Source organism: Lithobates pipiens, unplaced genomic scaffold (assembly GCF_037356315.1).
Source record: "Lithobates pipiens isolate NorthernLeopardFrog02 unplaced genomic scaffold, aLitPip1_a1.2 Scaffold_19, whole genome shotgun sequence".
NCBI classification, from domain to species: Eukaryota; Metazoa; Chordata; class Amphibia; order Anura; family Ranidae; genus Lithobates; species Lithobates pipiens.
The window spans coordinates 223548976-223572036 of NW_027507764.1; the positions used below are offsets into that span (position 1 = coordinate 223548976).

General features: G+C 50.4%; 1 protein-coding gene across 1 annotated transcript in view; it reads left to right on the forward strand.

Annotated features, from left to right (window-relative positions):
- The first annotated feature begins 1086 nt into the window (after positions 1-1086).
- TRANK1 (tetratricopeptide repeat and ankyrin repeat containing 1) overlaps positions 1087-23061 on the forward strand; it is a 389483-nt gene continuing 367508 nt past the window's right edge. The window contains exons 1-2 of the mRNA XM_077491750.1: positions 1087-1423; positions 3237-3415. The gene's annotated coding sequence lies outside the window, so the exon portion shown is untranslated. The remainder of the gene's footprint in view (positions 1424-3236; positions 3416-23061) is intronic.

Genomic DNA, 23061 nt, shown 5'->3' on the forward strand with positions numbered 1-23061 from the left:
AATAAAGGAGGCCGAGAAGGACCGAGGCGGCCGCAAGCCGCCGAGAAGGACCGAGGCGGCCGCAAGCCGCCGAGAAGGACCGAGGCGGCCGCAAGCCGCCGAGAAGGACCGAGGCGGCCGAAAGCCGCCGAGAAGGTCCAAGAGCGGCCGAAAGCCGGCAAGAAGGTCCTAGAACTTATATACAGAACTCCGATACACAGGACATCTCGGCGGTGCCATTTAAAAAAAAAAAATAAGCAGACATCACTAATGCACTAAGGCTACAACGACGGACAAGCTGCATGACAAGGCTGCAATGAGGACAGGCTGCAATGACAAGGCTGCAAATGACGCTGACAAGGCTTCAGATGGACACTGATAAGGCTGCATCGATGGGAATTTAAATGTAAGTTTTTTTTTTTTTTTTTTTTTTTTTTTTTTTTCTCCTTAAATTTCCCTCCTAAAAGTTTTTTCCACAAAATTCCCTCCTAAATTTTGGGCGCATGTTATACACCGATAAATACGATACTATTAGTGGGACAATTCCATACTTGTAGATAAATTAATAAATAGTTTGCAATGATGTAAAATGTAATAATTGAGTAGGCTACAAGTGGAGAGAATGTGCAATGTATACCCACTGTGGGTGAATACAAGGCAAACCCACCATATGGTGGTAAACTAAAAGATGTAAGTAAATCTAAGTTACCTTGTGTATAGTTCTATGGCTGTAGACATGTTTGGAGTCCTGCTTGTTTAAATGTTCCATGTGAAATGGTCAGCTGGCTAACCCAGACAGCTTATATCCCCAGCAAAGGGTGGATCTGGTATATGGATATGGTGGGTTTGCCTTGTATTCACCCACAGTGGGTATACATTGCACATTCTCTCCCGTTTTGTAGTCTACTCAATTATTACATTTTACATCATTGCATTAATTGCATACTATTTATTAGGGATGCGCTGAAATTTCGGCCGCCGAAACATATCATCCGAAAATGGCCTTTTCAGCAATTTGCCGAAAGAAAATTCTTGCAGATAATGGCATAGAAAATGGGGCGGGGCCCTGCCCCTGGTGCCGCCCATTACGGGGTATAGTTCTGAAGTGCTGCCATGCTTTGTGGGGGAAACAGTGCAGAACAGGTTTCCCTCCCAGCTCCTCCTTCCGACATCTTGCTTTGACTTGCTCCTGCACAGTATGTTGAGTGCGGCCGGTATACAGATTTATCTGAGGCACAGGCTGTGGAACCTGCTCCCCTCCTCCCCATCACTCAGAACTGTGCGTGGCGATCAAGTGATAGAAGTTCTGCACCTAGGAGGATTGTGACATCTGACCCCATCCCTGCTCCTGTGTTCTGTCCCTGTGCCATGCCATGTGATCCTCTCCTGTCTCTGAGTTCTACTGGCCAGTGCCTCTGTATGACCGGAATGTGCTTTGTAGAAGGTAAATTGAAGTACGGTAATCTTTCCGGAATCACTTATACACTGTTAACGCCTCACACCCAGCACTTTTCTTCTCTCTCATTGCTTGTCCAGCTCTCATACACTAACACACTGTAGCCCCCCTCCCCCCTCCCCCCCCTTCATCCTCAGAATTTCCCACCAGTCTTCTTAACCCTCTGTATGCTCTGCTCTGCAACGGTCCGCCTCACAATCCTGCCAGCTTTCCATTCATTCCTCATTGCTCCTTCATTCTGCCAGAACTTTTTTTTTTTTTTTTTTCTTTATTTCACTGCAGGGACATAACTACAGTGGTCACCATTGCAATCCAGCCTGAGAGGAGGGGCGGCATACAGAGAAACCAATGCCTTCCATGTTTTTCCTGCAGGAGGGAGAGGAGGAAAAGTGGGCATTCAGCAGCTGCAGGAAGAACATGGAGGGTATTGGTTTCTCTGTATGCCACCCCTCCTCTCCAGCTTTTTTCTGCTGCCCATGGGCCCCTCAGGTCTCTCCTTGCCCTTCTGTGATCTTGCCCAGCAACTTCTCTGCCCCCCACTGTTTTCAGGGTCCCCCCCGTGCTCTTTTCCAGTCCCCTGTGCTCTTTTCCAGTCCCTCCCTGCTCTTCTCTGATTCCCCCCGTGCTCTTCTCTAATCCCCCCCCCCGTGCTCTTCTCTAATCCCCCCCCGTGCTCTTCTCTAATCCCCCCCCCGTGCTCTTCTCTAATCCCCCCCCCGTGCTCTTCTCTAATCCCCCCCCCCGTGCTCCTCTCTAATCCCCCCCCCCCGTGCTCTTCTCTAATCCCCCCCCGTGCTCTTCTCTGATTCCCCCCGTGCTCTTCTCTGATTTTCCCTCCTCCCCTGTGCTCTTCTCTGATTTTCCCCCCTCCCCTGTGCTCTTCTCTGATTTCCCCCCCCTCCCCTGTGCTCTTCTCTGATTTTTCCCCCCTCCCATGTGCTCTTCTCAGATTTTTTTCCCCCCCTCCCCTGTGCTCTTCTCTGATTCCCCTCCCCTGTGCTCTTCTGATTCCCTTCCCCCGTGCTCTTCTCTGATTTACCCCCCGTGCTCTTCTCTGATTCCCCCCCCCGTGCTCTTCTCTGATTCCCCCCCCCCCGTGCTCTTCTCTGATTTACCCCCCGTGCTCTTCTCTGATTTCCCCCCCCCCCGTGCTCTTCTCTGATTCCCTCCCCCCGTGCTCTTCTCTGATTTCCCTCCCCCCCGTGCTCTTCTCTGATTTCCCCCCCCCCGTGCTCTTCTCTGATTTCCCCCCCCCCCCGTGCTCTTCTCTGATTTCCCCCCCCCCCGTGCTCTTCTCTGATTTCCCCCCCCCCCGTGCTCTTCTCTGATTTCCCCCCCCCCCCCGTGCTCTTCTCTGATCCCCCCCCCCACCTGTGCTCTTTATTGATTTCCCGCCCCCCCCCCCCCCCCAACTGTACTCTATCCATCATATATGCCCATCATTCTCACCTTCAAAAGTTGGGAGGTATGCACTGGTAGGCTGCTGGGCACTGGTGAGGCCCAGGCAGGCTGCATATGATGGGCACTGGTGAGGCTGCATTGATCTCCTGTACCATGTCCCCAGTCTCTGACCATCTCCTGTACCATGTCCCCAGTCTCTGACCATCTCCTGTATAAAAATTTAAAAGCAGTCATTGTCGGTATCGGTTTTCGGCCTAGTGTATTTTTCATTTTCGGTATCGGTTTCAGCACCAAAAAACCCATTCGGTGCACCCCTACTATTTATTAATTTATCTAAAATTATGGAATTGTCCCACTAATAGTAAATTGATTTTACAAGGTTTTATCTATATCCTTGCAGAGCAGTATGGACTGTTAAGCATACATCAGACACATATGGTCGTGATATGGTCACCTGGTCTCCACCCAGCTGCAGTCCTTGATTCGGATGCGATTCCTCACCTCAGCTCCGAGGGAGATCGATGTTCCTGTCCTTTGCATTCCCTGGACATAGGCTGGGCATCATTTTTGGGCCGGATTGTAAGTTGGCCTCCCTTAATTTGAGAGTTCTCCGTCTAAAGGTTATCCCACATTTATAGATATCCTTGATTTAATTTCAGAGTATTTTTACTCCTGATGATTGACATGAGCCATGAAACGTGCATCGAGTATATATCCAACTGATGCCCAGACAAGTTTGGCTCACCATGAGCAATCGCTTATGTTTATTGATTTTACGAATGGATGAGTGTGTCTATGTATTTGCATTGTTAACCATGTTGCATTCTATTCTGTATAATACCTGTGTATGTAAACAAGTGTATCATAGTTTACTGTGTCCTGTATCCCAGATTGACACATTTAATGATGTGATTTGTATTTTATAAATAAATGTAATTAAAGTATTCATTCAGTGACATGCCTCATTTAAAGTCCTATTTCTCTTATATTCACCGACCGACACAGCTCCTCTCTGTAACTAAATGGGTTGTATAGCCTGCAATTAGGAGAACTAGGCAAAATTGTTAAAACAATACACAGAACTTTTAATCCCGCCCCAGGGGGGCGGACCCTGTGCTATCAACCCTCCTCACTGCTCCCAGCAGCTTCAGCTTCAGTTTTTATTTTGCCTACTAAGGAGAATGACCTAGGAACCCTGCAGGCCCTCTTGGTCCATGTTTTTGCTGCAGGTTTGCTGCTTTTTGCGCAAGATGAAAGATCCTGAGATCTTCTATCAACTTCTGGCTGGGTGACAGGCTGGTTAATGATTATCCTTGTAGTCTCTCCAGTCCGGCCATCGAGCGTGAGCAGGCCGCAGCTAAGGCTTGGCAGGCCACGACATGCCTCAGCTCCAGAGGTGGTCGGTGAGCTTCAATGCTCCGGGGTATACATATGACCGGGCTACTGCTGTCTGGATCACAGTATACCGGGCCAACAGCTACCCTGTAACTGCGCAGGAGTAGGTCTGTGATGGAATGTCTCCCAGCTCTTCAGGACTGTTAAGTACGACTCCCCCTGCCTCGGTGGGGTAAGCAGCTGTGCATTCCCTGGGGGGTCGATTCGGGGGCCACCTCACCTCCCTATCACCCCTCCTTCCCCCCTCTGAGGGGTGTGGCTACATGCGCTGCGGGCGGTGTGTGCGTGTGTGTGTGTGTTCGCTGTTTTCTCACCTGTGGGGGCTCTGTGCGGCTGGCGTTGGTCCCGGTCCGGGGGGTCCCAAAAGGTGTTTGTGGAGGTTGTTCTGGCTGTAGGCAGGCAGCACATTTTTATTTTGTTGTTCTGTCACTGCATGGCGCTGTCCGGCGGCCATCTTGGATGTGGGAAAGCTGGTATTCCCCTGATGAGCTTCAGCAGCCATCTTTAGGAGCTCCTATTAGTTTCATTGGCGGACATTTTCTTGAAGCCGATCGCTTTTTTTTTCGCCGCTGTTCTCTTGTCTCTTGCAGCATTACATGTGCTCTCACTTGCTGTTTCCTGTGTCCACTGTGTGTATAGGACGCTGGATGGCTCTTTGCTGAACGCTGAAGCTAACTCTGCAGAATGTTTCACCGCTGTTTATAGCTGCTGCTGCTGACAGTTTTCTCCTCTCTGCAACTGGGAACCACCGAGGGACTACAGGCACTGCTAGTGGCATTCACAGAAGACCCCAGGGTGGTGAGCCTAGAGCTAAGTACCCCCCCCCCCCCACACAGTGGCAGCAGGAGGATGGGACCTTCACTGTCCTAAGTCCCCTCGCAGGTGGCAGACAGGCTAGGGTCAGCAGGGCTTCAGAAACTGGTGTTTCTTCCCCCGAAATCCAGGCTATTGCAACCAGGTCACCTGCGGTTATCTTATGTTGCTAAGAACTAGTATCTAGGTATCTAGGTTAAATAAAGTAACAACGATCCTGGTTGAGGGGACTCCTGCATTCAAGGATCCCACGGACAGGAAGGCCGAAGCGGTGGCTCATTCCTTGTTTATGGTTGTGGGGTCAGCCGTGCGACCTGTACTGGCATCCGCACTGGTGTCACAGACACTGACTGAGTGGGCAAAACTTTTGCACCACAAATTGGGAGAGCAGAATGCCTCCCCTGTCTGCGTGGAGCTAGCAGACCAACTAGTGCATGGCCTTAAGTACGTTTGTGACGCGGCCCTGGATACTCTCCCTCTGTTATCCAAGGCTTTAGTGTCAGCTGTGGTGCTGAGGCGCCTCATTTGGCTAAAATGCTGGTCTGCTGACCAGGCATCCAAGAAAGCCCTGACAGATCTTCCCTTCCTTGGTGGGCGGCTCTTTGGAGCCTGGTTGGATGACATTATTAAGAATGCCACTGGTGGTAAGAGTACTCTACTCCCACAGGCCAGGAAGGCTAAGGATCCACGCCGCAGGCAAGGGCCCTCTTTTTCCGCTCGCAAGCGGATTTTTCATCTGCCTGGTGCTTCGGAAAAATGCCCCCAGCCCGACGCCCACGGAAGGTTTAGAAGCGTCCCTGAAACCGCAAGCCTGCGAACAAAAGTGCTACCGCATGAATGTTTGCCCCCACCCACTTTTCGGGTAGGGGGGTAGTCTTCGGGAGTTTGCAGCTCGATGGACCTCCCGGTTATCCGACCAATGGGTCTGTGATCTGCTTTCCACAGGCTACAAGATAGTTTTTCTCTTGGCCGCCAAACAGATTCTTCCCCTCCAGCATACCCATGTCTCCGGTTCGCCGGGAGGCCCTGTTAGGGGCGGTAAGGGACTTGCTGAATCAGGGGGTGATCGTACTGGTTCCAGAATCAGAACGCTTCCAGGGGTTCTACTCAAATCTGTTTGTGGTTCCCAAGAAGAAAGGGGTACGTCCAATCTTGGACTTGAAGGCCCTCAATCACTTTTGTAAAAGTGCAGAGGTTCAGAATGGAATCAGTTCGCTCAGTAGTAGCTGCACTCCATCAAGGAGACTTCCTGGCGTCCTTGGACATCCAGGATGCTTACCTGCACATACCCATTTGCCTTCGGCATAAAAAATTTCAAGTTTGGCGGTCGGGGAAGCCCACTACCAGTTTGTGGCTCTTCCTTTTGGCCTGGCATCAGCCCCCCGAGTCTTTACCAAAGTACTGGCTCCAGTATTGGCGTTGCTGAGGCAACGCGGGATCGCGATCGTGGGTTACCTAGACTATCTCCTCCTGAGAGCATCTTCCACCTCAGAATTGGAGGAGGATGTGGCGATCACCTTGTAGACCCTGCAAGAATTTGGGTGGCTGTTGAACCTAAAGAAGTCGGTGGTTGTACCGACTCAGCGTCTGGAGTACCTGGGGTCACTATTGGACTCCAGGGAAGCGAGGGTTTTTCTCTCCTCAGACAAATGGATGACTCTCAGATCGGCGGTCAATCTACTGATGAGCCACAAGTGGTCGTCGCTCCGCTTTTGCATGTGAGTGCTGGGGCTCATGGTAGCCTCCTTCGAGGCGGTACCTTATGCCCAGTTCCACACCAGAGTCCTGCAGAAGGAGATTTTGACAAAGTGGGACAAATCTCTGTTGTCCCTGGATCAGCAGATCCAGGTTGGTCAACCAGTCAGGGACTCCCTGATCTGGTGGTTGAGGTCCCTGGTGATTCAGTCCGGAAAATCGTTCCTTCCTCTGACATGGACGGTGATCACTATGGATGCCAGTCTGTCCGGCTGGGGTGGAGTGATGGGGATTCAGTCGGCTCAGGGCCTCTGGTCGGTGGAGGAATCCAAGTTGCCGATCAATCTGCTCGAATTGAGAGCGATCAGGCTGTGCCTCCACACATGGTTGATGAGTCTTCAAGGGAGTCCAATCAGGATACAGTCAGACAACGCCACGGCTGTGCCATACATAAATCACCAAGGGGGGAACAAGAAGCTCGGCCGCTGCTCGGGAGGTTCGCTCACATACTTTGGTGGGCAGAGCGACACGTACCGACCCTGTAGGCCATTTACATCCCAGGGGTGGAAAATTGGCAGGCGGACTATCTGAGTCGACAGATGCTGGACCCAGGAGAATGGGCAGTGCATGCGGAGATATTCAGGCTGCTGTGCCTGCGGTGGGGCACACCAGATGTGGATCTATTGGCCTCCTGTCTCAATCGGAAGGTTCCAAGATTCGTGTCCAGGACCAGAGATCCGTGGGCAGACGCGTCAGACGCGCTGGTGGCTCCGTGGGATCAGTATCAGTTGATCTACGCCTTTCCTCCACTAAAACTGTTGCCACGCCTACTGCGCAGAGTGGAAGCCGAGGGGATCCCAGTAATCCTGGTTGCCCCAGATTGGCCTCAGCGGCCCTGGTACGCAGACCTGGTGCGTCTGGTGGCAGTGGAGTGGTGGCGTCTGGTGGCCGTGGAGAGAGGACCTCCTATCTCAAGGTCCAATCTTTCACCCTGCTTTACCATTGCTGGCTTTAATGGCATGGCTGTTGAAAGCCAGGTGTTGAGGAACCGGGGTCTGTCAGACTCGGTGATTCCAACTATGTTGAGGGCGCGGAAATCTTCTTCCAGGAAGATATAGGCCTTCCAAGTACGATGGTATATCTCAATGTGTGAGGAGAAAGGGTGGCATCCGTGCTCTTTGTCCTATATCCAGGATCCTGCTGTTTCTTCAGCAAGATGTAGACCAGAAGTTGGCTTTGAGCACCTCAAAAGGCAAATTTCAGCTCTGGCTGTCTTTTTTTTTTTTTCCAGCGACCCCTGGCGTCTCACTCATTAGTGAGTACCTTTGTTCACGGTGTGCGACATGTTGTCCCTCAGGTGCGTCCTCCGTTACCTCCGTGGGATTTGAACCTGGTGTTTTCGGCGCTTCAGAAGCCACCGTTTGAGAATATCAGGGAGATTCCTTTGTTGACCCTTTCACAGAAAGTGGTCTTTCTAGTGGCGATCACATTGGCCTGGAGGGTTTCGAAATTGGCTGCCTTGTCTTGCAAGTCGCCTTATCTGGTCATCCACAGGGATAAGGTGGTGTTGCGTCCGCAACCGTCCTTTCTACCAAAGGTGGTTTCGGCTTTTCATATCAATGAAGACATTGTATTGCCATCATTGTGTCCTAAACCGAAGCACCCCAAGGAGGTGGCCCTTCACACACTCGATGTGGTTAGGGCTCTGAAGGTGTACTTGTCTGCCACAGCCCCCTTTCGGAAGTCAGACTCGCGGTTTGTTTCGGTGGCTGGTCCTAAGAATGGCATGGCGGTCTCGTCGGCCACCATTTCCAGGTGGATCAGACAGATTGTAGTACAAGCCTATGCCTTGAAGGGGCAGGTGCCCCCCTTTCCAGTCACAGCCCACTCTACAAGAGCAATCGGAACGTCTTTGGCCTTCTGACACCAAGCGTCTGTCGCTCAGATGTGTAAGGCGGCGACCTGGTCGTCTGTTCATACGTTTACCAAGTTCTACAAGGTAGACGTCAGTGCATTGGCTGGCTGATGCCTGTTTTGGCCGCAAAGTTTTGCAGGTGGCCGTGTAGTTGCAATTTGTTTTTTTTCCTGGTTTTTCGATAAAAACGCAGTACTGCTTTGTTAATTATTATTATTATTATTATTATTATTCAGGATTTATATAGCGCCAACAGTTTGCGCAGCGCTTTACAATATGAGGGCAGACAGTACACTTACAATACGAATCGATACAGGAGGGATCAGAGGGCCCTGCTCGTTAGAGCTTACAATCTAGAAGGGAGGGTCAAGTTGAAACAAAAGGTTTTAACTGTGGGGGGATGAGCTGATGGAGAAAATGAAAATACAGTTAGGTGGGGGTAGGGTAGGCTTCTCTGAAGAGAAGTGTTTTCAGGGATCGTCTAAAAGCTAATAAAGTAGGAGATAAGCGGACAGATTGGGGTAGGGCATTCCATAGGATTGGGGAGGCTTTGGAAAAGTCCTGGAGGCGAGTATGGGAGGAGGTGATGAGGGAGCTAGAGAGCAGGAGGTCTTGAGAGGAACGAAGAGGACGAGTAGGTTGGTATTTAGAGACTAAGCCAGTGATGTAGCTGGGGGCAGAGTTGTGGATGGCTTTGTATGTAATTGTTAGTATTTTGAATTTAATTCTTTGGCTGAGCGGGAGCCAGTGGAGGGATTGACAGAGAGGGGTAGCAGACACCGAGCGATTGGTAAGGTGGATGAGTCTGGCAGCGGCATTCATAATGGATTGAAGAGGTGCTAGACTATGTAGAGGTAAGCCAGTGAGGAGGGAGTTGCAGTAGTCAAGGCGAGAGATGACCAGCGAGTGAATTAAGAGCTTTGTTGTCTCATTGGTTAGAAAGGGGCGTATTTTGGAGATGTTGCGGAGGTTGAGGCGGCAAGATTTGGACAGTGATTGGATGTGTTGCTTGAAGGAGAGTTCAGAGTCCAAGACTACACCTAGAATCTTGGCATGAGGGGATGGGCTTATGGTTGTGCCATCAATTTTGACAGTGAGATCAGGGGAAGGGGCATATGGGGGAGGAAAAATTATAAGTTCGGTTTTGGATAGATTGATTTTGAGGAAGTGGTGTGACATCCAGACTGATATTTCTGATAGTAAATTAGTGATACGTGAGGAGACAGAAGGAGTGAGCTGAGGGGTAGAGAGATAGATTTGGGTGTCGTCAGCATAGAGGTGGTATTGGAAGCCATGGGAGGCTATCAGTTGACCCAGAGAGGAGGTATAGATTGAAAATAGGAGTGGTCCAAGGACAGAACCTTGGGGGACCCCAACAGAGAAAGGAAGAGGAGAGGAGGAAGTAGAGTTGTAAGAAACGCTAAAGGTGCGGTTGGATAAGTAGGAAGAGAACCATTGTAGAGTACGGTCACAGAGACCAAAGGTGTGGAGTTTTTTGAGAAGGAGGGGGTGGTCAACTGTATCAAAGGCAGCAGAGAGGTCCAGGAGGAGGAGTACAGAATAATGTCGATTGGTTTTGGCCGTTAGTAGATCGTTTGTTAGTTTTAGGAGAGCAGTTTCTGTGGAGTGTTGGGGACGAAATCCAGACTGAAGGGGATCAAGAAGGCCATTATCAGCGAGGTGGTCACTCAGTCGGTTGTAGACCAGACGTTCGAGTAGTTTGGATAAAAAGGGGAGCAAGGAGATGGGGCGTAGGTTGTTAAGATTGGATGGGTCCAGTGAGGGTTTTTTAAGTATGGGTTTGACAAGTGCATGTTTTAGAGAGTTGGGGAAGATGCCAGAAGAGAGTGAGAGATTGAAGATGTGAGTTAGAGAGTGTAGCATAGAGTCAGAGGGTGAATGTAGCATTTGCGAGGGAACAGGATCCAGAGGGCAGGTGGTAAGGTGGACATTACCAAGTAGTTTAGCAACTTCGTCTATAGTGGTGGGGTTGAAAGAGGGAAGTAATGATTGTGACTGTGGGCATGAAGTGTAAAGCGTGGGGGGTATTAGAACAGTAGAGATCTCTGCGCGAATTGTATCAATCTTCTGTTTGAAGTGATTAGCAATCTCCTGGGCAGTGAGTGAGTTGGTGGGTGGAGGTGGTGGAGGACGAAGTAGAGAGTTGAAAGTAGAGAAGAGTTGACGGGGGCGGGATGATAGGTTGCTGATGAGAGTGATAAAATAGTTCTGCTTGGCAGAGAGGAGGCTAGAATTGTAGTTTTGGAGGGCAGATTTATATTGGTTGAAATCTCTCTGAGACTTGGTCTTGCGCCACAGGCGCTCATGAGCACGACTACGTTTTTTCAAACTTCTAGTGACATCTGTTTGCCAAGGTTGAAGGGGTCGGGGCTTGATCCTGTGTGTGGTGAGGGGGGCCAGAGAGTCCAGAGAGGCCAGAAGTGAAGTGTTGTAGACAGAAGTGGCTAGGTTGGTGCAGGATAGGGGTGAGATTTTGTCGTGGAGGTTGTCAAGAGCAGAGTAGAGAAGGGAAGGCTTGAGATGACGTAGGTTTCTGCGGGTAACTTTAATGCGGTTGGAGGGAGAGGAGGTGAAAGAGAGGGAGAGAGTGAAACTAATAAGGTGGTGATCAGAGAGAGGGAATGGATAGTTATGTTGCATTACTTCCACAATGTTGCGGTCTTGGGGATCACTCCTTTTGAAGATGCCCGGTTTTATGGTGGAGTTTTTCCACACACTGCTGTTTTTTTTGTGGTTTTAGTTTCACTAATTCCCACTTGCCATGGTGGATGACGTTTTTATGCTGTTTTTTCCCACCCTTTGACACTGCTTGGGGACGTCCCATTTAGTTACAGAGAGGATCTGTGTCTGTCGGTGAATATAAGAGAAAATAGGATTTTTGTACTCACCGTAAAATCTTTTTCTCTGTAATTCACCGACACAGCACCCACCACTCCTTTTTTCTACGTTCTACTGCTAGTTGACGTATTGAAGCTGCTGGGAGCAGTGAGGAGGGTTGATAGCACAGGGTCCGCCCCCTGGGGCGGGATTAAAAGTTCTGTGTATTATGTAATCATTTTGCCTAGTTCTCCTAATGGCAGGCTATACAACCCATTTAGTTACAGAGAGGAGCTGTGCCGGTCGGTGAATTACAGAGAAAAGGATTTTACGGTGAGTACAAAAATCCTATTTTACCTCTCTCTGTAAATGTTGTACATTTATTAGGGATGGAGGCTTTGCCACTGTCACAGATTGTGTCAGGTTGCATTACATTGTCTTTCATGTAACTGAATTGGTAGCTGGAGGGCTAGAGGCGCGGAGTAGACACCGGAGGGAGGGGGAGCTCTCTCATCCCTACGTGGTTCACTCCAACCGGTAGCACATCCCTGCCCTTCATCCTTAACAGAGCAAATTCTCGCTCCCCCCCCACCCTAAACCCCATCCTCCTCAATGTGCATCTGAACCAACCCACCAGTGATCACCCCCTCCTAAGAACAGCCTCCAGGGTGGGCATCGCCCCCTCGACCCTCCAGCAGCCAAAAACATCCATTAGAATCTAACTTCCCCCAAGCTCAACCACCCCACCCTCAGGGAAAAAGCCACCAAGCACCAGACCTGCAGTATGCCTCTCTCTAGAGTTTGTATGTACCCGACTCCGTCCGTGAGCAAGCAGATGTTGGTGCCAATAATAGATGGAGTATTAGATAAGCCGTGTAAATCTCCTTAACCATCGATTTTTCCGTGTCCCATAGGTGATGCTCTCCTCTATCAGCAGAACCGGCACTCTGCACCTCTAATTCAAAGCACATTAGAGTCTGCAGATATGGGAGGAGTTCAAGACAGCCACGTCCTCCAAGGGAGAAGCCGGCACCGGGTCCCCCCTTCCCTCCCCCACTCCATGTTGCCACCAAGAGTCAAGTGGGATGGGGGTCTGTGAGGAGTAGACAGTAATTCCCATCTGAGTTGCAACCAGCTGAATGCCGTCCATGGCCCCCCCCCCCCCTGTAGGGTAGAGTTTGTGCTACTCACGGGTCCCAGGGAGGTCATCAAAGCTCATGAGGAGATGGCAGAAGGAGCGGGGGTGCAAACATCCCCCTCACAGTAGGGTTCCCATAATAGAGTTTCACAAGCTCATGAAGACGGTGCAGAGTGACTCTCCTCCTATGTAAAGGTGCAGAACCAGCAGGGGAGCTCTGCCCACATAAGGGACAGCCAGAACCATTCTACAAGCACCGCCAAGTGGATTGTGCTTCGGACGTGCTGAACAGCAGCACCTCACTCCATGTGGTGTCATTCGAGGTTCCCGTGTGGTCATAGCTCCATCTAAGGCAGCAGACTTTTGCGGGTCTGTGAGAGTATGTCTAGAGAGGCACACGGTAGCAATGTCACGAAACCGATGGGGGGAGAGTCAGCCAAGGCAGGGGGTCACAAATCCAGGGAAACATAACATTTCTGCCATGTAGTGGGAGAGGAACTGAGATTGCCTGTTGCGGCCGGGAAACAGGGAGAAGTTCACAATAGCTCACACTTCACTGCCGTCCTCCGGGAAAGGAGCCCGGGACTGCCACCGGTTCCTCGGGGGTCTGGGGGGCAGACCTCCACTTGTGCTAGTGTTGTTCCTCCGACCCTGGTAACCAGGAAGATAATCCAGCCAGTTTGGAATTTCTATGGGCTCTGTCCCTAGGAAAGTAAAAAGACCCGGTAGTGAGTCCTGTGAGCGGAGTGTGAACGAACGCTGCTCCCTCCGGAAGGTTACAGAGATGGGGAAGCCCCAGTGATATGTGATACCACATCTCCGTGCTAGGTCCAGGAAGGGCTTCAGCAGAGCCCTACATTACAGTGTAGCCCTGGAGACATCCGGCAGGATCTTAAGGGGTGCCCCATCTAGCTCCAGGTCCCGGATGTCCCATGCCTTGTGGGCTATGATCCCTTTGTGTGTGTAATGATGTAACCGGTAAATCACGTCCCGCGGTCTGGCAGGATCCTCGGGCCCAGAGCCCTGTGGATCCGGTCAAACTCTAAGCGACCTTGTAGTTGGTCACCCGCCACACGTCTAAATATATCCGCCGCTGTCACCTCCAGGTCAGATGGGCCAGTAGCTGGGCCTGCGGCTTCTGTCCTCCATTTCTTCCAGATGGAGCTGTAAACCCACCGATCTCTCCATCTGAGACCGGTGGTGTGCTTCCAAGTCTGATACCCTGCGGTCCAGTGTCGACGGAGTACTCTCGCCTGCTGTGAGTCTATCTGACAGAAGATGGACTTCCTGCTTTACTGCATGAAGTACTTTGTGGTGTGCTGCTAACACACGTCCGACTAGAGCCCCGATGTCAGCTTTCGTGGGCAGTGCACTTAGAATGGTCCTCAACTACTCATCAGCTCTGTAAGTCAGGGGCAGCCGTGGGGACCCCTCCGGGGCCGAAGTGAGAGCTGGCGGAATGCTTGGGTATACCTCCGGGCTCTTTGAGCTTGACGGTGAGGTCGGCAGGGTAGAGCGTTCCTGACTCGGGGAGCGCGATGCATGCGGCTCCACCATTTTGAGGTCCAGAGAGCCCGACTGCAGCAACTGGAATAAACGCTAGATATTTCCCGGGGTAGAGGTCGAAGGGGTCTGTTTGTTGGTCTTTCTGTTCCTCTTAGATGACCGCTTCCTAGATGAGAGCATCCTGCTGTCAAAGGAGCGAGTTAGCTCGGGTAGGAAAGGAGATGGCCGGGAGTTTCACTCAGATGCCTCTCTACTCCGCCATGTCCAGGCCACGCCCCCCCCCCCCAAAAAAAATGATTATTTTTTCACATGGAGTATATGAACTTTAATTGACATTTATTTGTTTTTCACTTTGGACATTCACTATATGTTTTTGTTCACTACACATATATAGGAATCTGTATTGTATCATATTCAGGTGTTTGGGCGCATGCCCCTTTTTTGTATCACATTTGAAATTAAGCGCAGGTTTCGGGCCATGTCTGTTTTTCTCTTATATTCACCGACCGACACAGCTCCTCTCTGTAACTAAATGGGTTGTCGGCCCTATCACTGGAGATACTAGGCAAAGTTGTAACACAACACTTCAGAACTTTCAGTTCCGCCCAGGGGGCGGTCCCTAGGCTACAACCCCCATCAGCCTGCCCTAGCAGACTCAGTTTTTTTCTTGCTTAGTGAGGAGATAAGACCTAGGAACCCTGCGGGCCCATAGGTCCATGTTTTTTTTTTATGTAGAAGCTTGGCTTTTTGCGCAAGATGAATGATCCTGTGATCTTCTATCAACAGCCGGCTGGGTGACAGGCTGGTTCACTTATCCTTGTAGTCTCCCCATTCCGGCCGTCAAGCATGTGCAGCTTGCAGCTATGGCTCGGCAGGCCACGACATACCTCAGCTCCAGAGGTGGTCGGTGAGCTTTATGCTCTGGGGCATACATATGACCGGGCTACTGATGTCTGCGTCACAGTATGCCGGGCCAGTAGTCTTCCCTGTACTGATCAGGAGCTGACTACCATGGAATGTCCCCCAGCTCTTCAGGACTGGTAAGTACAGCTCTCCCTGGAGCAGCTGGCCATTCCCTGGGAGGTCAATTCGGGTGCCCCCCTCACCCCCCTCTCTTCTCTCCCCTGTCCCTAACTCCCCTCCTTTCCCCCCTCACGGGGGGGGCTGTACATGTGCTGAACGGTGTGTGTGTGCGCCTGGGATCTCGCCTGGGGGTTTAGCTTTATTGGGTGCCTGGGTCCTGCAGCTTAGTCCCGCTGAATGCCTGTGTAGTCTGCCCCTGTGTTGGTGCAGCGCTGTGTCTGCCACATGTTCTCTCTAGTCCCTCATCGCGCTGTTTGGCGGCCATTTTAAGTATGGGCAAGGGTCAGACAGGCTTCTGGGTTCAAGCGGCCATTTTCCTTGATTCTCTATTAGAACACTGGCGGCCATTTTCTTGTAGCCGGACCGTGTTTTTTGTGCTCTAGCAGCAGCCCCTGTGCCCTTAGCTTCCTGTTTGGTCATCACAGAGCACTGGGATTCTAGACATGTGCGTGAGATCGCTCACCGATCGTTCACCGATCGTGCGACCGGCCAGACTCCGACACAGTTTTGCTATCTCTGCATCTGGGAGTGCTGGGGATCATCAGGCACTGCGGTAATACAGCACGGAACTGCCCAGGGTGGTCAGTCCAGCGGGTTGGAGCCCCTCAGTCAGTGGCAGCAGGAGGGTGGGACTGTCACTGTCCCAAGTCTCCTTCGGGTGGCAGACAGGGTAGGGTCAGCATGGCTTCAGAAACTGGTGTTTCTTCCCCTGTTCACCTAAGGTGTTCCTGTATCTGACTTATTTTGATAAGTTAATTTACAAGGAATGGGGTTGCCCGCAATGGACCTTTTGTGGTCCCCAAATACATGGTGGTGCATTACCCCTTTGAGGAAAGCCTTCTAAAAAAGTGGTCGGCTCCTCCGGTCGTGGACCCCCCAGTATCCAGGTTAAACAAAGTAACCAGGATCCTGGTTGAGGGGACTCCTGCATTCAAGGATCCCACGGACAGGAAGGCAGAGGTGGTGGCTTGTTCCTTGTTTACAGTTGTGGGGTCAGCCGTGCGACCTGTACTGGCATCCGCACTGGTGTCGCAGACACTAACTCAGTTAGCAAAACTTTTGCACCACGAATTGGGAGAGTAACAGGCCTCCCCTGTCTGCGTGGAACTAGCAGACCAACTAGTGAAAGGCTTTAAGTACATCTGTGCCACAGCCCTGGATACTCTCCCTCTGTTATCCAGGGCTTCAGTGTCAGCTGTGGTGCTGAGGCGCCTGATTTGGCTAAAATGCTGGTCTGCTGACCAGGCATCCAAGAAAGCCCTGACGGATCTTCCCTTTCTTGGCGAGCCTCGTTGGATGACTTTATTAAAAATGCCACTGGTGGTAAGAGTACTCTACTCCCACAGGTCAGGAAGGCTAAGGATCCACGCCGCAGGCAAGGGCCCTCTTTTTTTTTTCCGCTCACACGCAGCTTTTTCGTCCGCCCGGTGCTTCGACAAAACGTCCCCAGCCAGACAGGACGCCAACGGACAGTCAAAAACGTCCCTGGACCCGCAAGCCTAACAAGCCTGCAAACAAAAGTGCTACCGCATGAAGATTTGCCCCCACCCATGTCTCGGGTGGGGGGTCGCCTTTGGGAGTTTGCAGCCCGGTGGTCCTCCCGGTTATCCGACCAATGGGTCTGCGATCTGATTTCCACAGGCTACAAGATAGAGTTCCTCTCTTGGCCGCCAAACAGATTCTTCCCCTCCAGCATACCCGTATCCCCGGGTCGCTGGGAGGCCCTGTTGGGGGCTGTAAGGGACTTGCTGAACCGAGGGGTGATTGTACCTGTTCCGGAGCCAGAACGCTTCCAGGGATTCTACTCAAATCTGTTTGTGGTTCCCAAGAAGGAAGGGGTACATCCCATCTTGGACTTTAAAGCCCTCAATCACTTTGTAAAAGTGCAGAGGTTCAGGATGGAATCAGTTCGCTCAGTAGTCGCTGCACTCCATCAAGGGGACTCCCTGGCATCCTTGGACATCCAGAATGTGTACCTGCACATACCCATATGCCTTCGGCATCAAAAGTTTCTGCGTTTTGCAGTCGGGGACGCCCATTACCAATTTGTGGCTCTTCCTTTTTGTCTGGCATCAGCCACCCGGGTCTTTACCAAGGTATTGGCTCCAGTATTGGGCTACCTGGACGATCTCCTCCTGAGAGCATCTTCCGCCTCAGAATTAAAGGAGGATGTGGCGATCACCATGCAGACCCTGCAAGAATTTGGATGACTGTTGAACCTAAAAAAGTCGGTGATTGTGCCGACCTTGCATCTGGAGTACCTAGGTTTGCTGTTGGACTCCAGGAAAGCGAGAGTTTTTCTCCCTATAGACAAATTGCAGACTCTCAGATCCACGATGAAACTGCTGAAGAACCGCAAGAGGTCGTCGCTCCGGTTTTGCATTCGAGCCAACCAGTCAGGGACTCTCTCTGATCTGGTGGTTGAGGTCCCCGGTGATTCAGTCCGGAAAATTGTTCCTTCCTCTGAAGTGGACGGTGGTCACGACAGACACCAGTCTATCCGGCTGGGGTGGAGTGATGGGGGTTCAGTCGACTCGGGGCCTCTGGTCGACGGTAGAATCCGAGTTGCCAATCAATCTGCTCTAATTGAGAGCGATCAGGCTGTGCCTCCACACATGGTCAATGAGTCTTCAAGGGAGTCCAATCAGGATACAGTCAGACAACACCGCGGCTGTGGTGTACATAAATCACCAAGGGGGAACAAGAAGCTCAGCCGCTGCTCGGGAGGTTCGCTCACATACTTCGGTGGGCAGAGCGACACGTTCCGGCCCTGTCGGCCGTTTACATACTGGGTGTGGCCAACTGGCAGGCGGACTATCTGAGTCGGCAGGTGCTCGACCCAGGAGAAAGGGCATTGCATCCGGAGACATTCAGGCTGCTGTGCCTGAAGTGGGGCACACCAGATGTGGATCTATTGGCCTCCCATCTCAATCAGAAGGTGCCAAGATTCGTGTCCAGGACAAGAGATCCATGGGCAGACGCGTCAGACGCGCTGGTGGCTCCGTGGGATCAGTATCGGCTGATCTACGCCTTTCCTCCACTGAAACTGTTGCCACATCTGCTTCGCAGAGTGGAAGCCGAGGGATCCCAGTGATACTGGTTGCCCCAGATGGGCCTTGGCGTCCCTGGTACGCAGATCTGGTGCGTCTGCCGTTGCGAGAGGACCTTCTGTCTCAAGGTCGGATTTTTCATCCTGCTTTTCCATCGCTGGCTTTAACAGCTCACAAAATGATCACAAAACTAATAGCTGCCCTTAAAATGGATCACACTCAAAACTGTCTTTTTAGTGGCCATATCCACAGCTAGATGCATTTAGCGAACTGCAAGCACTTTCCATTAAAGAGGAAGTAAACCCTGATGGGTTTACTTCCTCTTTCATTCCCTGCAAAGGCAAAGCATAATGGACTACTATGTATCGCATAGTAGCCCATTATGTGTCACTTACCTGACACAGGAGCCAGCAAAGTCACTGCTGTCCCCTGTAGTCCAGCGCATACATCTTCTTGGTGGGGTCTCGCAGCTCCGCCGCTGTCATTCGGCGAAGCCGCGATGACGTCACTCCCGTGCATGCGCACGGGAGCCGGCACGCGCGGCATCTTCGTCATTGACGATGCCACGCTCAGTGCGCCTGCGCGCCGCTGTCTAAGGCGCATGCGCCGTAGACAGCGGTGCCTGTCTTCGGGCAAATATCTCCTAAACCGTATAAGTTTAGGAGATATCTCTTGGACCTACAGGTAAGCCTTAATCTAGGCTTACCTGTAGGTCAAAGTGGTTTGTAAGGGTTTACAACCACTTTTAAGGAGCCTTTTCTGCAAATCTTTGAAGACACGCTGGTGCTACGTACAGACCCAGGTTTTTTGCCTAAAGTAGTGTCAAAATTCCACAGGACTCAGGAAATAGTTTTACCTTTATTCTGTGGGTCACCCACCAATCCAAAGGAAACAGAATTCCACCAACTGGATGTGAGAGCCTGTGTCTCACGGTATATGGAATTGTTGAAAAGCAATAGAAGATCCAATGCTCTATTTTACATTCGGGAAAAAAATCTGGGTCCCAAGCTTCAAAAGGCACAATTGTAAGGTGGATTAAACAAGCTATTGTGGAAGCTTCCAAGATTTAAAAAAAAGGAATGTCTCTCTTCCCCCATGGCTCATTCCACACGGGCATTATCAGCTTCTGGGGTGGAGTGAGCTGGAGCGACACCAGAACAAACCTGTCGAGCAGCAACATGGTCAAACTACTTGACTGTCATGAAGCATTATAGATTGGACCTTTTTATCTCGGCGCAAGACCAAGCGTTTGGAAGAAAAGTCCTCCAAGCGGTAGCCCCCCCCAAATCTGGTAAGTTCGCGTTGATCCTCTCTCCTCCTGGACAGACGACCAGAGAAGAGAAAACTAGAGTTGGACCTACCGTTAACTCTGTTTCTAGGAGTCGTCCAGGACAGCAGGGATTCCCTCCCTATATGCTGTCATCACTTTAGACAAGTGTTTTTGTTGTTTCAGAAACTGTTCCGGAGAAAGTTCTCGGTTGAAGACTAAGGAAGAGGGATGGAAGCTGCCCTTTAAAGATCTGAATGTGTTTCCTACCTCCGGAGTTGGAGCCTATCTCTCTCTAGGGCTGTCCTGGACAACTCCTAGAAACAGAGTTACTGGTAAGTCTAACTCTAGTTTTCCTGACGGGGTGCTTACAGTGATCACCTTTTATGTATTCATGTAAAACCTTTATCCCAGCAGAAAAAAATGGCACTATAACTGCAGCTGAGTTAATTGCATTGAGCTAGCGAATGACTTGAGTTTGTTAGTATATCTAAATCTACAAGTACATCTAACACTTTCCACCTCCCAGACTGCCAAAGGTGTCCCCTGTGCTTCTCATCGAGGATTGGTGCTGGCCATATCACCATTTGTTAAAACGGAGGGAAGAGAACCATAAAAAAAAACAAAAAAAATAAAAAAAAAAAAACAATGCAGCCACCACATCTAATGATTGTTAAGCTGCAATATATGACATTTTTGGTTAAATACCGCTTTAATGCTAGATTCACACTTTTGCGTGTGGCTGCGGGTGTGGGAATCACAGCAATATGCTTCTAATTTAGCTGGCAATGCATGCAAATAAAGGCTCCGTGCACACTAGCAGCTCTACAAAATGCGAGAAAAAACGCCATCACAAAAACGTTCATTCAGAGTTTTTGTTTCGGCATTTAGCAGCGCCTAGCAGGTTGTTATGAAGCGGATGGCTGCTGCATCCTTAACAACCGATGACTTCTCATTCTTTATAAAACTGCATGGGGTCCCCATCAATCCATTCTAGGCCCTTTTTCCATGGCAAAAAAAAAAATTGTTGTTGGATTCCTCTTAAAATCCTTACCAGACCTGGAAATTTTATTTTAATTGCTGGCCATTCTTTTGTTTACGTTCAACTGTCAGCCAGGTTCCCAGCTAACAGCTCAAGAGTCATCCATTGTTAACGACGCGATGGCTGGCTTGCCAGTCCGCTCCTTAACACCTAGGTAGTCAGCTTTTTTTCTGCTCCTAGAAGCTGAAGCTTCAAAAATGCTTCTAGACTAAATAGTGTGTATGGACACAGGATAACACTCTTTGTTTCTAGAAGCAGAAAAGAATATGCTCAAAAGCTGCTACTAGGAGCGTTTTTTACCACTTGGATACACACACACACACACACACACCTTTTTTTCCTCATCTTCCAGGACGGCACACCTGAGATGAAGAGTCCCACCTGACAGGAAACACAATCAACAACAGAGTTTAAAAGCCCCTCCCTACCCTCTGCCCCTCATTTCACAATTGATTGTGTTTCCCACAGGATGGCAGCAAAGCTTTTTTTTTTCTTTTTTCCTTAAAGGCTTAGGTCTGGGACCAAGGTCTCCCCCTGGAAGTTCCAATTCAGCAGTCAGTGGGGACTGTAGAAACTGAGGGAGCCTCGCTCATTCCAGGGGGGTTCTTGCCCATATTTTTTTCCCCAGGGAGACAGGGCAGCTAGAGACCTTCTTCCTTTTTTTTTTTTTTTTCTCTCTCCGCCGACCTCGGGTGTACTAAGACGAAGCGGGCATGGTTCCCCACCCTGAGGAGATGGTTGATGGCTCCTCCATTCCATCTCACAGTCAGTCACGATCTCCTCCGTCAGGCACCAGTGCTACATCCAGATCCCGGTTTTCTGTCCCTGACGGACTGGTATTTGAAAGGGAGATTTTAAAGCGTAAAGGCTGTTCTGAAAAAGTGATTGATACTTTTGTCCAGCAGGAAGCCGGTCACTAGAAAAATCTATGCTAAGGTCTGGAGGGTCTTCTCTCGCTGGGCGCAGTCCAGTCCCATCAATTCCAGTGGTCCTGGACTTTCTCCAGCTAGGAGTGGACAAGGGGTTAGCTGATGATACCCTCAGAGTACAGGTAGCAGCTTTGTCAGTTTTTCTGGATTGGATCGTAAGCTGGCCCTCAACCCTCTCATAAAGAGATTTTTGACAGCCAGGGAGAGAGTTACCCCGGTTAAAATCAACAAGTTTCCACCGTGGGATTTGTCTTTTGTGTTTGGATGCCCTAACTAGGGAACCTTTTTAACGGTTGGCTAAAGTTTCAGTTCATTTTCTTTCCCTTAAGATGGCTTTTCTTCTGGCTATCACTATGGTAAGAAAGGTTAAGTGATTTGCAGGCTCTGACAATTAAAGAGCCCTTTTTGTTAGTTTTGGAGGATAGGGTGATCCTCAGACAGGACCCTTTATATTTGCCTAAAGTGACCTCAGATTTTCACAAGAGATTGTCCTTTTTGCCAAAATCTAAAAATGTTGAAGTAAGAAAATTTGTATTTGTTAGACGTTAGAAGATGTCTATTAAATTATTTAGAGAGAGTCAGTGAGTTTAGAAGATCAAACCACTTACAAATCAGTTTTCAGTCAGAAAAAGGGTCTCCAGGCTTCAAAACCTACGATAGCCAGGTGGATCAAGCAGACCATCACGGTAGCCTATGAGCTTTCGGGCAAGCCGGTCCCAGCTCTCTTAAAAGCTCATTCAACTAGATCTTTGGCGACCTCCTGGGCAGAGAAGGCTGGTGCTTCAATCGAGAAAATATGCAGAGCAGCTACCTGGACGAGCCTATCATATAAATGTACTCCCCGAGGCCAAGATGCCGAGAGCAGTCGCTGTTGCGACTCGGCGCAGACCACCCCTGAAGGTGGCACAGAGGGTGGTTGCACCAAGAGGCACAAGCTACCAGTAGGACAGTCACTTGCTAGTAGATCAGCAGGTAGCTTGAGCAGAGCTGAAAGGTGATGTCCCGTGGGAAGGTCCAGAAGCAATGGTAGCAAGTCTGTAAGGCAAAGGCAGAATCCAGGAGGCAGGCCAGGGGTCAAACACAGTCCAGATCAGAAGACAACAAGTACCAGGAACGCTGAGACAGAAGGGTAATCCAAAGACAAGCCAGGGGTCAAACACAGGAGATAGCAGGTAAGTCCAGATGCAGGCTGAGGGTCAAACACGTTTAGAAAGCAGGAGTCCAAGGTCAAGCCAGAGGTCGGGTCAGGAGAAGATCAGCAAGGTCGATGAGGCAATCCGGGTCACAACGGGTAATACAGATCACAAGAGCAGATGTGGGAATCACAGGAAGCTGAAGACGAACCAGCAGTGTGTTTGGATGAGCTCACTTCCTTTATAGGTCAGCGAGGGATCACACCCTGTGTGTGTGTGTGTGCGTGTGCGCTCATGTGCTTTAGCGCATTCCTATTGCGCACAACTGTGTGCCAGAGCACTTTACCTGTGCGCATCTTATGACAGAGCCAGAATACCTTCCTGAAGCACTACAGGGTGGAGCTGTTGTCCGCTTAGGACT